This window comes from Armigeres subalbatus, unplaced genomic scaffold, assembly GCF_024139115.2.
Source record: "Armigeres subalbatus isolate Guangzhou_Male unplaced genomic scaffold, GZ_Asu_2 Contig1491, whole genome shotgun sequence".
In the NCBI taxonomy this organism is placed as follows: domain Eukaryota; kingdom Metazoa; phylum Arthropoda; class Insecta; order Diptera; family Culicidae; genus Armigeres; species Armigeres subalbatus.
Genome location: NW_026942277.1, coordinates 173,357 through 189,100, shown reverse-complemented (window position 1 = coordinate 189,100; position 15,744 = coordinate 173,357).

Here is a 15,744-nt window from a genome sequence, read left to right as displayed (position 1 = left end):
GTTTATCGCTCATTCGTCCTAGAACTAACATAAAAAAAATCGCGAATAATACAATTGATTTCCAATGATGCTGTGATTGCTTCAAAACGCTGTGTCTGTGTCAACTTGTCTTCTCCATGTTACTAAATGTGGATAAGTGTGTTATCTAAGATTTAAGAATCTTCTTCGAATTATCTATAAATTAAATTTGATATGAGTATATTTCTGAAAGTTTTCAAGCATTTCCATGATTACTTAATGCATAAAGATCTCGATTTTGTTTTAAACTTGAAATTTTTGAAACTCTTAAGATGTTGAATAAATTCCACGAAATTTTGTCATAATCAATATAAGTATTCATGCAATTCCAAAATGTATGCTATGTGCTGAAATAGTTAAGTACCGATGATGACAAATTTGGAATCCTAAAGTGTTTTTTATGAGTCATAAATTCCATGAGTCATAAAATTATGAGTCATAAATCCAATTCCAGAATAACATAGGGTTTTTGTAGTTACTGACGTTAGGAAGAGGCTTTATTATGGTTTTCTGAATAGGTGAGAGATTTCTCTGCAAAAATCAAAGAGACTTGAGAAGCAACCAAATCGATCTGAATTGTGCTGCAAAAGAAATGTTTTCTGATACGAGCTGGTTTCTAAATCTATTTTTTTATCCTAAAAAACAAATTCTAACTAAAGCAGGTACAAAAGAGTTTTCCGATGATCCTTATGAAATCGCCAAAAAATTAAGTGGAACAAGATCTTTTGAGGATTATAAAAATATTTCTTTAATGCAATCTCTGTTGTGAGTGCGAAGGTTGCCTAAGTTTTGTCCTAATACTTTCAATGGTATGCGTTGTTGATTTTTCTGTCATTGTAACAAAGATTCTTAAGTTTTATAATTTTATATCTTTCTGTGCCAGAATTATATAGCGAGAGCAAAACGCTCCATAGGAATTTGATCAGCTGTTTTGCGGCATACCTTGCGATTAACTCGAAGATTTTCGAAAGAATGGTCGTTCGAAATTTCATTGACCGGATTTGTGTACATGTGCTCATTTTGATGTAGTTGCTTCAGTTTTTTTGAAGCGGATGGTAGTTTAATAGAACAGAAATATTTATATCTTAATACAATTATGTTTTTATGTTTCTGCGACCAGGAAACTAGTCAAACAAATGCAGAACAAATTTATTATTTTAAGCTAGCAACTGAATTAGAAGCGGCATTGATTTTAGCTTAAAAATCGAGAAAATGTTCGCGGGGGTCCAACTTAAATATTTCGATGCTTTGCTGAACAAATGGTCATAGATGTGATAACGCAACAAAAAATATGTTTATAGAATTCATAATCAAAATTAAGAAATATGTAAATGAAATTAAAACTGACTAAGTTGGAATTACTTTTCAAAATTTTCTGGGGGGGGGGGCACAAGTAGGTCTGGAGGGGGCCAGGCCCCCCCGGCCCCCCCTTATTTACGCCAATGCTTCCTGGCGATATCTGTTCTGCAATCCCATGTAAAATGCATTAGCTAGTGTGGGAGTGATATGAACAAACTCCTACATACCCAGATATGCTTTGTACTTATAACGTCAACTACACTCAAATGCAGATTAGAAAAAAATCAGCCGCTAAAACACTAAAATATAGCAATGTAAATGACATTTTAATAACAACTCAAAGTCAATGTAGACTTGACCTTTTTCACTGTAATAGTCCGACTTTTCGCAATAAGTTGGCGCTGGACTCACAAAAAGCTGTTCGCTATTAACATGTATGGAGGATTGAAGAGTGGACTATCTTGTACTTTAAAATCTTTGATATTTCTCTATATTTCTCATGTTCTAGCAATCGCTAGAACTGGAAATGGACTTCCATACCGTTTCCATTACTATTCCTATACCTTCAACTTCAGTATTCTAACAGTAATCTGCTAGAATTGGAAATGAACTATTAGAGCTCGTTTCCTGCATCCAATTGGAAATTTCATAAATTGCCTTCTCCTATCTATCACATTGGCAGCTCGTTAACCAAGACGGACCTCTGCCTCTCGAGCCTAATTCAAAAATTCCAATAAATTCCGCATGAACTCGTGGCAAGTGCAGAGGTATGTATATTAGGGTGGTTCAAAAAATCGATTTTGCTCCACAGTGCTTATCTGATTCTTTATCATGTTCTGAGTGTCCCCTGAAAATTTGAGCTCATTTGGATTAAAACTGATTTAGCACAAGCCGTTTCAAGTTTGCATGCAAATTAGTAAGGGGAAATTTATTTTTCATTATACTGTTAATGACGCTTCTCCATTGAGCGCAGGTTAAAAGAAAACCTACATAGCTAGAAGGAATACTCAACAGCTTTCACCCAACGGAAATCGCATGTTGATTAATTGCCCCAATAATTAGTAATCGATTTTAAGACAGGATGCGAATCTTTAGTCATGATCGTTAAACTTCTTTGAGGGCATCACTGAAATATGCAGTGCAACATAGTAGCCTGAATTTGTGTGTGCTATCTTTCGCGCCACGAGCAGCAATGTTGCCTGTTGAGGAGTTATGCAATTAGCTCCAGAAAACCACGGTATAGATTAAATTCGATTACTAATTATTGGAAAGATTAATTGAGATGCGGTTTTCACTGGGTGAAAGGTGTTAAGTATTCCTTTTAGCTATGTAGGTTTTCTTTTAACCTGCGCCTAATGGAGAAGCGTCATTAACAGTACAATGAAAAAATAAATTTCCCCATACTAATTTGCATGCAAACTTGAAACGGCTTGTGCTAAATCAGTTTTAATCCAAATGAGCTCAAATTTTCAGGGGACACTCAGAACATGATAAAGAATCAGATAAGCACTGTGGAGCAAAATCGATTTTGTGAACCACCCTAATGTATATACGGCTTGCAGTGGGCGAGTGATTGCATCATCATTTCCTCCCCCTTCCCTACATTGATTTGCATTCTGACGTGGCAGGCGCTAGTATGACCTAACAAATGAGATCACCAGTACTTGTACATTGAAGATGTGTGCTAGTCCCAAGCAAACATCTGTTGGTTCCCTGTGCAAGAACAGCTGATCTGGTCATAATGGAGTAGCAACTACGAGCAGTCAATCAAGCTCAAGCTCCTTCCTATTTTCTTCTTCCTTCTTATTTCTTTCTTAGTCCTTCTTCTTCATTCTTTTTTTTTTACTCTTTCTTCCTGCTTCCTTCTTAGTGCTTCCTTCATCTTCCTACTACCTTCTTCTTTCTTCCTTCTTCCTTTTCCGAAGTTCTTTCTTCTTCCCTTCACATTTTTTCTTCTTTCTTATTTCGTTTTACTTCTCCCTTCTTTCTTCTTCACTATTCCATTTTCCCTTCCTTAATCGATTTTCCTTTTTTCCTTCTTCTTTCTTCCTTATTCCTTCTTACTTCTTGCTGCTTGCTTCTTCCTTCCTCCTTCTTCTTTCTTTCTTAGTCCTTGTTCCTTCTTCTTCATTCTGTATTCTTTTTTTATTCTGACTTCCTGCTTCCTTCTTAGTCCATCCTTCATCTTCCTTCTACCTTCTTCTTTCTTCCTTCTTTCTTTTTACTTCATACTTCTTTTTTCTTCCCTTCGCTTTCTTTCTTCTTTCTTATTTCATTTTACTTCTCCCTTCTGTCTTCTTCATTATTCCATTTTCCCTTCCTTAATCGGTTTTCCTTATTTCCTTCTTCTTTCTTTCTTCTTCCTTATTCCTTCTTCCTTCTTCCTTCTTCTTTCTTTGTTTTCTTCCTTTTTCCTTCTTCCTACTTCCTTCTTCTTTCTTCCTTCTTCCTTCTTCCTACTTCCTACTTCCTTCTTCCTTCTTCTTTCTCCCTTCTTCTTTCTCCCTTCTTCCTTTTCTCTTCTTTTCTCTTGCTTCTTTATTTTACCATCTTTTTTCTTGATTATTTCTTCTTCCTCCTTCCTTTTTCTGTGTTTATTCTTCTTTTAGAGAAGTTCTTGCTTCGTAACTCAATTTTCGAATTGGCTTTCAGTCATGGGTAATAGCGTCGACAGTTTTACTTCATCGCCGACGTTTCGATCCAGGGATGGGATCTTCTTCAGGGCTCGATGGCAGTCAATTTGTTAATTACCGCTACTTTCTTACGGAGATTTGTCCTGTTCGGGTTCTTGTAGAATGCTTCAGGCCTCATTGACAAAAATAAAGATCACTTTTTAATTTGTTCACGATCTTTTGTCACCCACAAAGTGGATGTTTTGCAGCCGGAGGAAGGGCGATTACTCCGCTGTCTTAATTACTTACTCGCAAATCCTTCGGCTGGATTAATTAGTGAAAGTAAAAAGTAAAAGGTGAGAGCTTAATTAGTGGAAGTAAAAGGAGGAAAATAGTCTCCAAGACGCTCGCAAATAATTAATCATTCTTCTTTCCACTACTCACTACTTAATTCTTACTTCACACACTTAACTATCCGGTCAAACGGCATTCGGCTTAATGGCGTTAGACCAAACCAAACCGAACCACATTCCTGATTCTAATACCCCAAGTCTTACACCGTGTTTGCGCAATACACTAATACGCGATTACATATTATATTGCACGCTTCATACAATGGTCGCGCAGTGGTTTCTGTACATGACTTAGGGTCATTTGGCCGAATGTTATTAAGTACTTATATTAAGTGAGAAGAGAGTATTGAGTAGTGAAAAGTAAGAAGAACGAGATGAACCGGCCTAGGGCCGAAAATCTCGCAAACAAAGATAATTCAATTCAATTCAGAATAAAGTGTTTGTGGTGGCAAGCAAGAAGTAAGAAATGACAAAAGAGAAATGGGTAGTGAGAAGTGAGATGTAATAGGTGAGAAGTGATCAGGGACATAGCCAGTAGCTGGCATTACGAAGCAATATCATCTACAAATGAAGAAAGAAGGAGGAAGACGAAAGAAGAAAAAAATAAGGATGAAGAAGAAAAAAAGGGGGAAGGAAAAGAGAAGAAGGAAGACAGAGAAAGAAGAGGAAGACAAAAGAAGAAATAAGAAAGAGACAAGAAAGAAGAAGAATCAAGGAAGAAATAAGAAGGAAGAAGAAAGAATCTAGAAGGAAGAAGGAAAAAGGAAAAAAGAAGAAGGAAGGAGGAAAAAAGAAGAATAAAGAAAAAAAGAAGGAAGTAAACAGAAAAAAAAGGATAAAAGAAAAGAAGGAAGAAGAACGAAGGATGATATAAGAAAGAAGAAGGAAAAAAAGGAAGAAAGAAGAAGAAAGAGGAAGAAGAAGCAGAAAAGAAGACGGAAGATGGAGAAAGCAGAAACTATAGGAAGAAAGAACAAGGAACAAGGAAGAAGGAAGAAGGAAGAAGCAAGAAGTAAAAAAGAAAAAGGAAGAAGGAAGAAGAAATAAAGAAGATGGAAGATGGAAGAAGAAAGAAGAAAGAAGAAGGATAAAAGTGAGAAGAAAGAAGAAGGAAAAAAAGCTAGGAAGAAACAAAAAGAAAGAAGGAAGAAGAAATAAGAAAGAAGAAATAAGGTAGAAGGAGTAAGGAACAAGGAAGAAAGAAGAAAGAAGAAGCTAGAAGGAAGAACAAAGAAGGAAGAAGAAAGAAGGAAGAAGAAAGAATGAGAAGATAAAAAGGAAAAAGAAAGAAGTAAGACGGAAGAAAGAAGAAGGAAGAAAGAAGAATAAAGATGGTAGAGGAAGAAGGAAGCCAAAAGGAGAAAATATAAAGAAAAAAGAAAGAAAAAAGGAAGAAGAAAATAAGAAAGAAGGAATCAGGTAGAAGGACTAAGAAAGACAGAAAAGGAAGAAGGAAGAAAGAAAAAAGGAAGAATAAATTAAATAAAAAAAATGAGGAAGATGGGAGAAAGAAGGAAGAATAAGTAAACAGGAAGAAGAAGGAAGAAAGAAGAAAAAAGAAGAAAGAAGGAAAAAGATAAGAGTAAGAAGAACGAAGGAAGAAAGAAGAAAGAAAAAAGGAAGTAAAAAGGAAGAAGAATAAAGAATAATAAAGAAGAAGGAAGATGGGGAAAGGAGAAACTCGGAAGAAGGAAGAAGGGAGAAGGAAGAAGGAAGAAGGAGAAAGGAGGAAGGAAGAAGGAAGTATGCAGAAGGAATAAGGAAGAAGAAAGAAGGAAGAAGAAAGAAGCAAGAAGTAAGAAGGAAGAAGGAAGAAGGAGGAAGGAAGAAGGAAGCAGGAATAAGGAAGAAGAAAGAATGAAGAAGGAATAAGGAAGAAGGAAGAAGGAAGAAGGAAGAAGGGAGAAGGAAGAAGGAAGAAGGAAGAAGGAAGAAGGAAGAAGGAAGAAGGAAGAAGGAAGAAGGAAGAAGGAAGAAGGAAGAAGGAAGAAGGAAGAAGGAAGAAGGAAGAAGGAAGAAGGAAGAAGGAAGAAGGAAGAATGAAGAAGGAAGTAGGAAGAAGGAAGAATGAAGAATGAAGGAGGAAGAAGGAAGAATGAAAAAGGAAGAATCATCAAGAAACAAGGAAGAAGGAACAAGGAAGAAGGAATATAGGAAAAAGGAAGAAAGAAAAAAAAGAAACAATAAGAAGCAAAAAAAAGAAGAATAACGAATGATGAAGGAAGAAGGAAGACGGAAAATAGAACACGGAAAAGTTTTCCAGTTTTCTTTTTTTTTTCCTGCTTCTTATTACTCACTTCTCAATTCTCACTTTTCACTAGTCGTAATCTGAGATCAAACTCTTTAACTATTCGGTCAAACGGCATTAATCCAAACAACCTGTGAGGCCAAACGGCATTCGGCCAAATAGCGTTCAGCCAAACGACATTCGGTCAAAGAGCCTGACACGCTGTACATTAAGGATTTTTTATTTTTTACATTCGACCTTTTGTCCCGTCGACTTTATATCCTTTCGCTCTTTTGTCCCTTCGACATTTTGTCCTCCCGACCTTTTCTTCGTCGACGTTTTGCTCTTCGACGTTTTGTGTTTCGATCTTCTGTCCAAAAGCCTGTCCAAATGCCCCCGTCTGGGTGAGGGATAGAGGATGAAGGACACACAAGCACACACTCTATCTAGTATGAAGTAAGCACTTATAAACATAAATAAAACAGGTGTCTAGGCTAAAGGATGAGAATATACATAAATACAAAATTAAATTCGCTGTAATAAAGCTTAGAAAGAAGTGAATAAAAATAATTGTTCAAAACCGTGGGGCATTGAAATCCGTACACCTAAGCACTTCAGTAGATATTAATATATTAGATATTATCGCCCTCTACTTCTAACCCCCTCAAATAGTAGAGAAAAACTAATAAAATAAAATCAAATGATAATCAGTTATTCCAGGGATGACCTTTAATCTTGGGTTTGAACTTTACCAGCAACAGTAGAGTGTGAATTGCGGGCCCTTTATAGACTTCGTAGACCGAGTGGTATGTTGAAATATTTGAGGTACGACACTGTACACTTCGACCTTAGTTTGAATAAATGTAGAGGACTGCAAATTGGTAAAAATCCATCGAATTGGACATCCAAACGCTAACCATGCAATCAATCCTATGAATGCCTCCACCCAATTCGTTCGTCATTCTTTTTTCCGATGGGCCACAAATCATTCGAGTGCTACTCGTTCTGTCAACACAAGCGATTTACAAACCTTGGTCCCGTAGCGCTTCAACGTCAAACTATCTTCAGAAACACAAAATCTTCATAGAATGACCACTATATGAAAATCGTCCGAAATAATATTTAGTTGAGGAGACACGATGTTTTTTTCTTTCGCGAAAGAAGTTGTGAAATTTTTTACGCTCTAAATTCGAAATAACTCTCCCTCTTTTTACGCTATGATTTAACAAGAGGTTTTGACGCGTTTTTGATGCTGGTAATTTGGTAATTTAAACTGGACTTTGGCAGTTAATTTAGCTGCACCAATAGTTCTCCAGTCTGCATACATAATCGTGGTAGAAGCAAAATAACATTAGTTTATGAGCCTGTGTTGGAAATGAGATTCATCAAAACAAAATTTAATGTATTCTCGTTGTGTGAATTAGCTTATTTGGTTTTTCTTTCCAAAAGTTATATAATTGGATGCATATAGTTGATGGCTGCCGTTTTTCATGACCGACGATAAAGTGATATCTCGACTTAAAATGATAGACTCACCTTCTTGACAATCCGATCTCGATCTAATCCAATGACCTTTCGGCAAAGCCTCATTCTGTGTTTCATGATCGCAGCTGCATGGGGTAGCACATGCCGCAGTCGCAGTCAGTCGGCTTGAGGTGCACGTCTTTAGAAACCAGTTTTCGGGCATTTCTAATTAGTTTACCTAAACCAGAAGAGGACTGCACACACTCCTCCATTATAAAGTGCCATCATTCCGGTGGATCCGAATCGTGTCAGATCATCTTTCGTATAATTTATATCTCCTTCCCCGGAAAGCTTCTTCCTCGTCGCGTTAATAAGACAAACAACAAGCAGAATTATTCCGAGTCATCTCGAGTGGTGCTTCCTCGCTAGAACCGCGATAGCACTTCTGCCCCGAAGCAGTTATCGATTGTTGTTGGCAATGAAGTGATTACGAGGGTAATCCATCCTAAGCTCCCCGCAACCCCGCCAATTTTGCTAATAAGGAAGAGCCGTACCATCGAGCGATCAGCTTCAATCATGGTTTGATTAACAATAATAGAAAATCACAATTCAAGGATCGCGTTCTCCACGGCTAGCGTCAGAGTTAAATCACAGAATTTCAATTGATGCTGGTTGATGTTCTAGACCCTAGCCTTTAGTAGAGAAGGCTAGCGGTTTTTGGAGGAGGTACGCTTAGTTCGATTCGTTTGTTTGCCACCAGTAGATGACGGCGATTCTCGTTCGCCTCTGAGGGGTTTGCACTCTGGAAGGTTACTTATCCGACTAGACTTTTGTGATGGATGGCTTGGCTAGTGGCCTAGATTTGCGCTGTGTCCGCTCGTCCAGCCGGTCAAATTTGCAACCGAGTCTCTTCGAGTCTCGAGTCGCTGGGCGGGCATCGGCGGCCGCCGGATGAAGTCAATTTCAGACAACGGTTTCCGCTGCCGTATGACTAAGGGCGTAAGTTGGCTTATTTGGATGGCTTGGGTTATATTTGTTCCCATACTTTGGCTCATGTTCACCAGACGGGTGCCGAACAAACTTTTCAGTGAGTAGCAGATTAATTGGTTGGAAATTTCTTGTAAGTCAGTTTAATTTCCTTTGGCGCGAGAAACTCTCCCTTGTTGACTTGCCTTCAATTTTTGCCACTTCAAGCCCATGTTCTAATTATATTCGATAACATTGTGTGTGATTCTTTTCAAATCAATGTCTCTATTTCTTCTTATAAGTGCCCCATTATTAGTGCGATTCTCTAAGCTTGAAAGAAGTAACGCTTTGCTCTGTTCAACATACATAAGCTAAGTTATGTTTTCCAAACAAACTGCTTTGAACTAAGTTAATCGGGGTACGGTATAACACTCTCCCACATTGACTGTACATACAAATTTTTATCCCTGAGAAAGCTAATAGCCTTGCGGTCTGAACATAAATTTAGGAACCGCTACCTTGGGCCACGGAAGAAAATTAAAACCAAAACAGACAATACGAATTGGTGCAGTAATCTAACCGCTCTTGATGAAGGTCTAGGTGGCCCATAATATGACTGCCGTGATTTAAAAACAACGTGAGAAGCGGAAGATATGGTGGCATGCAGTTTTAGACTCTCATGGTTTCATGGGGAAGAAGCTTCTTGGGTACAATAACTTTGTGTGGAATTGTTTGTTTATTTACTTGTACGGTTATAATATTAGAATATTGCTTTGAGCTGGGAGAGACAAAGACCAGCCCTCGCCCCGAGATCCAATTATGTCTAATTAGCAAGGTGAATTGAAATCTCAACAGACGCACTATGAACTTTAGCCAAACAGCAACGGTAACAGTCTATACGAACAGGAACCACACTAGAGCAACTGCGAGTGTTCAATTTGCATTGAATGGCTACAGCTGTGAATCTTCAATCAGACTCCAGCAGCACCATTCTGAGTCGAGGTTTATGCAACCGCTAGACTACACCACCCGGCAGCCGGAGACGTACGCTGAAACACACCTAATTTAAATATCATTAGACATCGCATCGAATCATCTTCGCGGAGAACAACTGCTCCCTCCGGGGGCAACCGTTGCGAATCTACCGACAGGTGATCTTTAATAGGTGCGACACGCCACCTATCACGATCTACGGTCGCCATCAACGATATAAACACTTCGGCTAGACTACATTCTAAACATCTATTTTAAATGCATGCATTAGCGTGCCTCGTCCGACGAATTGATATAACCGCTAGTTGATGAACGCGAGTTCCTTCAGACTACGGGGGTGCTGATGCAACGGAAACGGTTCCCCGCAGCTAAGCTGCCTCCGTTGCTGGATGGTGTGAGGTCATGGCCACGATCACCGATGAACAAGTAACGTAAAATGATAAATCTGATGCGCACGATGTTATTTTATAGATTCCTAGGAATGAGCGTGAAGAGTCAATGGAAATGAGAGTCATAGCAAATTGTAAGAATCAGAAGCTTCATGACCCGGCTTTCTAATCGACATGTGGCTATTGCGTCGTACTATCGAAGTACTCGATACAAATATTAAGTAAATCAATGAGAAATATACCGTGTTGAATAATCACGTCTGTTAACAACCATAACAATACACAGTGCAATGAGAAAGAAAAAAAAAAACAAACATTATTTAAATGCGAATGTACATAGAAGTTTAAAATCAAAATCATTCTTTATTATACGTTTTCTTCCCTCCTTTTCCCTCTTCCCTCCTCCTTTCTTCCTCCTAAGTACAAGTCACTGAAGATAACCTTCACTTCTCAAACATCATTCTAAATTTTTCATCATTCTTCATTCTTAATTACTTTTTCTTTAAAGAAATGTCCAAATTGACAGGCTTAAATTATTGAATCAAAAGGTATGGTAAAAATGCAGGATACATTTGTTCATAATCAGTTCATCTATGAATAACCATTTTCTTTTTTTTTTGTTTTCATTTTTTTCACTCCTTTGTTTTCATTTCTAACACATTTTTATTTTTTTTTTATTTCAATTTAATTTTTTACTTACACTTTTCTCCGTCTTCGTTTCTCATACTCATTGCTGCTATATTTCTCTTTCTCTTTGATATTATTTGCTCTGTTTCGTTTTTGCTATGTATTTCTATTTTCCTTCTACTTATTTCTTTTTTTTTACCTTTCTTGGTTTTTTTGATTTGTTGTTTTTTCGTTCTCCTGTTTTTTTTCCTCAATTACTTTTTCCCTAATCCGATTTTTCTTTCTCTTTTTCAATTTCGCATAATTAGCGTTATCATTTTTTCTTTCGTTTTTCAAAACTGACTTTTTTATCTTTTGTTTTTACTGTATGCTTATTTCCTTTTTTTCAATTTTCTCCTACTATATTTTCTCGCTTTCTTTTTTTGCCTTTCTCGTACAACAAAGTTGTACCGAAAGGCTATTATTTCACTTCGAAAATGAACTTTATCTAGAAGCATCGGAGACCCATAGTGGTATATACCAATCGACTCAGCTCGACGAAATGAGATGATGTATCACTGTGCGTGTGAATGTATGTGCGCAAAGCACTCACTAATTTTTAGGCACTTATCCTTAACCGAATCGCTCGCAACAACTCGACGGGGAATCTTGTCCCTTTGTTTCATATTGGGATCATGCAAAATAGGTTAGATCGCAATACGGTTATGGCAAGTTATGGCAAAAATACTAGGCACCAATACGACTAGATGAAATAATCAAAGATTTACTCAATATGATCAAAAGCACATTTTCTTCGTTTTCTGCTTCTCTCATTTCTCTCTAACCCCTTCTTGATGTCATCTTCACGCTTCTTTTCTGTTAATTCTTTTTTTTTCATTTTTCTGTTCGAAAAGAAAATAATTTTAAGCTTGTGGTTTTCCTGCCTGATAAGGTATTTTTTTCCTTCTTCTTTTTTAATTTTGTTTTTCTCGGAGTTACATTTCCTCCTTTTTTCGTTACTTCTTTTCCCTCTTTTCTTTTCCACATTCTACTTTTTCCTAGGTCTTTCTTTCACTTAATGTTTGCTAAAAAAATGTCCTTTTCTGATATTCTTTTATTCCGTTTTTCCGTTTTACCCTTTGTTATTATTTTCCTTTTTTCTTCTGTTTTCTTATTTTCTTTTTCTCATGTTTTTGCTTTTCTCGTTTAAAGTTCTCATTATCTACTTTTCCCTTTTTACATCTGTTTTTGTTTCATGCCTTTTCCTTCTCTCAACTTTCTATTACAATTTTTCCAATTCCTTTTTACTGTTTACTTTTTCCATTTTGTTTTCTCTCGTTCTATTTTTTGTTTTTTCTCTTATTTCTCTTTTCAATTTCCGTATCCCGTTTTTCTTTTCCCTCTGATTTATTTTAATTTTTCTCTCCTGCATTTTTTCTTCCTCTATTCTCCTTATCATTTCTATTTCCCAATTCGCTTTGAACTTTTTCATTTTGCTCTTTTCCTTTTCCTTTTGTGTGTATCTTTTTTTCTTACGTCTTAGTTCTTATTTTAAATTTCCTTACTTTTCAATTTTCTTATTTTCTTAGCCTTTTTTTCGTTATTCATTTCATTGTTATCTTTTCACTTTTTCTTTTCTTCTACTTCCCATTCGAGTTTCTGTCTTCATCCTGTTCTGCTTTTTAGTTTTTGTTTCTCTCTCCTCTTTTTTGATTATTTTTTCTTTTAACCAATTACTTTCTCCTTAATAACTTTTTCTTTCCTCTATTGAATTTTTTCTCGGTTTACCTTATCTCCTTTCTCGAAGCTTTTCTATTCCACATATTTTTGCTTCATTGCTCCATTCTTTGACGTATTTCCTTTTCCCAATTTTCCTTCACCTTTAAAAAAAAGTCGTTCGCATTTTTCCGTTTTCCCTCCTAAATATATATTTTTCTTGTTTTTCATGTATTTTATCTTTTTTTCTCCTCTTCCATCTAATTATTGTTTTCTTCTTCGTCTTTGAATTTTACTTTTCTAATGAATCACCTGCTTTGAGCGTGCTTACAGCGGCACATTAGGAGTTAACTTTCTGAAATTAGTATGGCGAAAGGCATCTAAGTCCCGATTTCTCAAAATCAAGCACCTTCATCGAAAAAATATTTGGTAGGCGTAGTAGTGGACACCTTCCTTCATAACCCGTACCAAATAGTTTTTCATGAAAAGTTTCTAAATTTGAGAAAATCCGCGTTAGATGTCTTTCGCCATACAAATTTCTGGCGGTTAACTCATGCTGGCTATTTTGCTCATATACTATAGCGCCTGGATGTGACAGCGGCGGGTAGAAAATCAGCCACTGCCAATAATTCATTCACTAATTCCCAGTTTTCCTTTCTTTTTTTCTATTTCCTGTTTCCATTTACCTTTCTTCTTTTTCTCAGTTTGTTTTCCCCCCTTTTGTTTTCTATATTGTTTTCTTTTTAATTTCATTTTTTCCGTTTTCTTTTTGCCTAAGTGTAACGAAAAGGCTATATATTCACTTCGAATCTTTGTCAAAAGGTCGAAGGACAAAAGGTCGGAAGGACAAGAGGTCGAAAGGACTAACGGTCAAAAGCTTGGAAAGACAAAAAAGGAGGCTTCCGAGCCTCTTGAAAGGAGGCTTCCGAGCCTCTTGAAAGGAGGCTTCCGAGCTTCTTGAAAGGAGGCTTCCGAGCCTCTTGAAAGGAGGCTTCCGAGCCTCTTGAAAGGAGGCTTCCGAGCCTCTTGAAAGGAGGCTTCCGAGCCTCTTGAAAGAAGGCTTCCGAGCCTCTTGAAAGGAGGCTTCTGAGCCTCTTGAAAGGAGGCTTAGCCTCTTGAAAGGAGGCCTGAGGCCTCTTGAAAGGAGGCTCTGAGCCTCTTGAAAGGAGGCTCTGAGCCTCTTGAAAGGAGGCTTGAGGCCTCTTGAAAGGAGGCTTGAGGCCTCTTGAAAGGAGGCTTCCAGGCCTCTTGAAAGGAGGCTTGAGCCTCTTGAAAGGAGGCTTGAGGCCTCTTGAAAGGAGGCTTCCAGGCCTCTTGAAAGGAGGCTTCTGAGCCTCTTGAAAGGAGGCTTGAGCCTCTTGAAAGGAGGCTTCTGAGCCTCTTGAAAGGAGGCCTGAGCCTCTTGAAAGGAGGCCTGAGCCTCTTGAAAGGCGGCTTCCAGGCCTCTTGAAAGGCGGCTTCCAGGCCTCTTGAAAGGAGGCCTGAGGCCTCTTGAAGGAGGCTCTGAGCCTCTTGAAAGGAGGCTCTGAGCCTCTTGAAAGGAGGCTTCCAGCCTCTTGAAAGGAGGCTCTGAGCCTCTTGAAAGGAGGCTCTGAGCCTCTTGAAGGAGGCATCAGGCCTCTTGAAAGGAAGCCTGAGCCTCTTGAAAGGAGGCTTCCAGGCCTCTTGAAAGAAGGCTTCCAGGCCTCTTGAAAGGAGGCCTGAGCCTCTTGAAGGGAGGCTTCTGAGCCTCTTGAAAGAAGGCTTCCAGGCCTCTTGAAAGGAGGCTTGAGCCTCTTGAAAGGAGGCTCTGAGCCTCTTGAAAGGAGGCTGAGCCTCTTGAAAGGAGGCTTCCTGAGCCTCTTGAAAGGAGGCTTCTGAGCCTCTTGAAAGGAGGCTTCTGAGCCTCTTGAAGGAGGCTCTGAGGCCTCTTGAAAGAAGGCGCTGAGCCTCTTGAAATGAGGCTTCAGAGCCTCTTGAAAGGAGGCTTCCAGGCCTCTTGAAAGGAGGCTCTGAGCCTCTTGAAAGGAGGCTCTGAGCCTCTTGAAAGGAGGCTTCCAGCCTCTTGAAAGGAGGCTCTGAGCCTCTTGAAAGGAGGCTCTGAGCCTCTTGAAAGGAGGCTCTGAGCCTCTTGAAAGGAGGCTTCTGAGCCTCTTGAAAGGAGGCTCTGAGCCTCTTGAAGGAGGCTGGAGCCTCTTGAAAGGAGGCTTCTGAGCCTCTTGAAAGGAGGCTTCCGAGCCTCTTGAAAGGAGGCTTCCAGGCCTCTTGAAGGAGGCTTCCAGGCCTCTTGAAAGGAGGCTTCTGAGCCTCTTGAAAGGAGGCTTCCGAGCCTCTTGAAAGGAGGCCTGAGCCTCTTGAAAGGAGGCTGAGGCCTCTTGAAAGGAGGCTTCCGAGCCTCTTGAAAGGAGGCTTCCGAGCCTCTTGAAAGGAGGCTTCCGAGCCTCTTGAAAGGAGGCTTCCGAGCCTCTTGAAAGGAGGCTTCCGAGCCTCTTGAAAGGAGGCTTCCTTTTACGATCAAGATATCAAAGTCAGCCAAAAAGCCCCTTGGTGCGTTTTGGCAGAACCTGACTAAAAACAAAGCAATGTAAAATAATTTGTTTTTTTTTCTTATTTCTGTTATTTTTTAGTAATAAGCAAAAATATGTGACGAGATTGATGCTATATTTTTTTTTCGCAATGAGATTAATGTAGATTAAGTGAGTAGTCTAAGTGAGAAGTAAATAAAAACAGCTCACATTCTATTTATCTGTTGATGTGGGATCGACTGTAATTTTTATATTTATTTTACGGCTACGCAGTCTTTAATTGTAGAAACGAGTTTATTCGTTGCCCAACGTTTCGTCACAATCTCCGTTTCGAAACGTTGTGCAACGAATAAACTCGTTTCTACAATTAAAGACTGCGTAGCCGTAAAATGAGTATACTATTTATCAAAAACAAAACCTTATGGAATGAGTTACCAACAAACATTGGGAGCTCATAATGCGCTTATTCAACCAAAAACAGTCTTCTTTAGCTAAAAAACTAGCTTCTTCTTCTTCTTCTTATTGGCATTACATCCCCACACTGGGACAGAGACGCCTCGCAGCTAAGTGTTCATTAAGCATTTCCACAGTTATTAA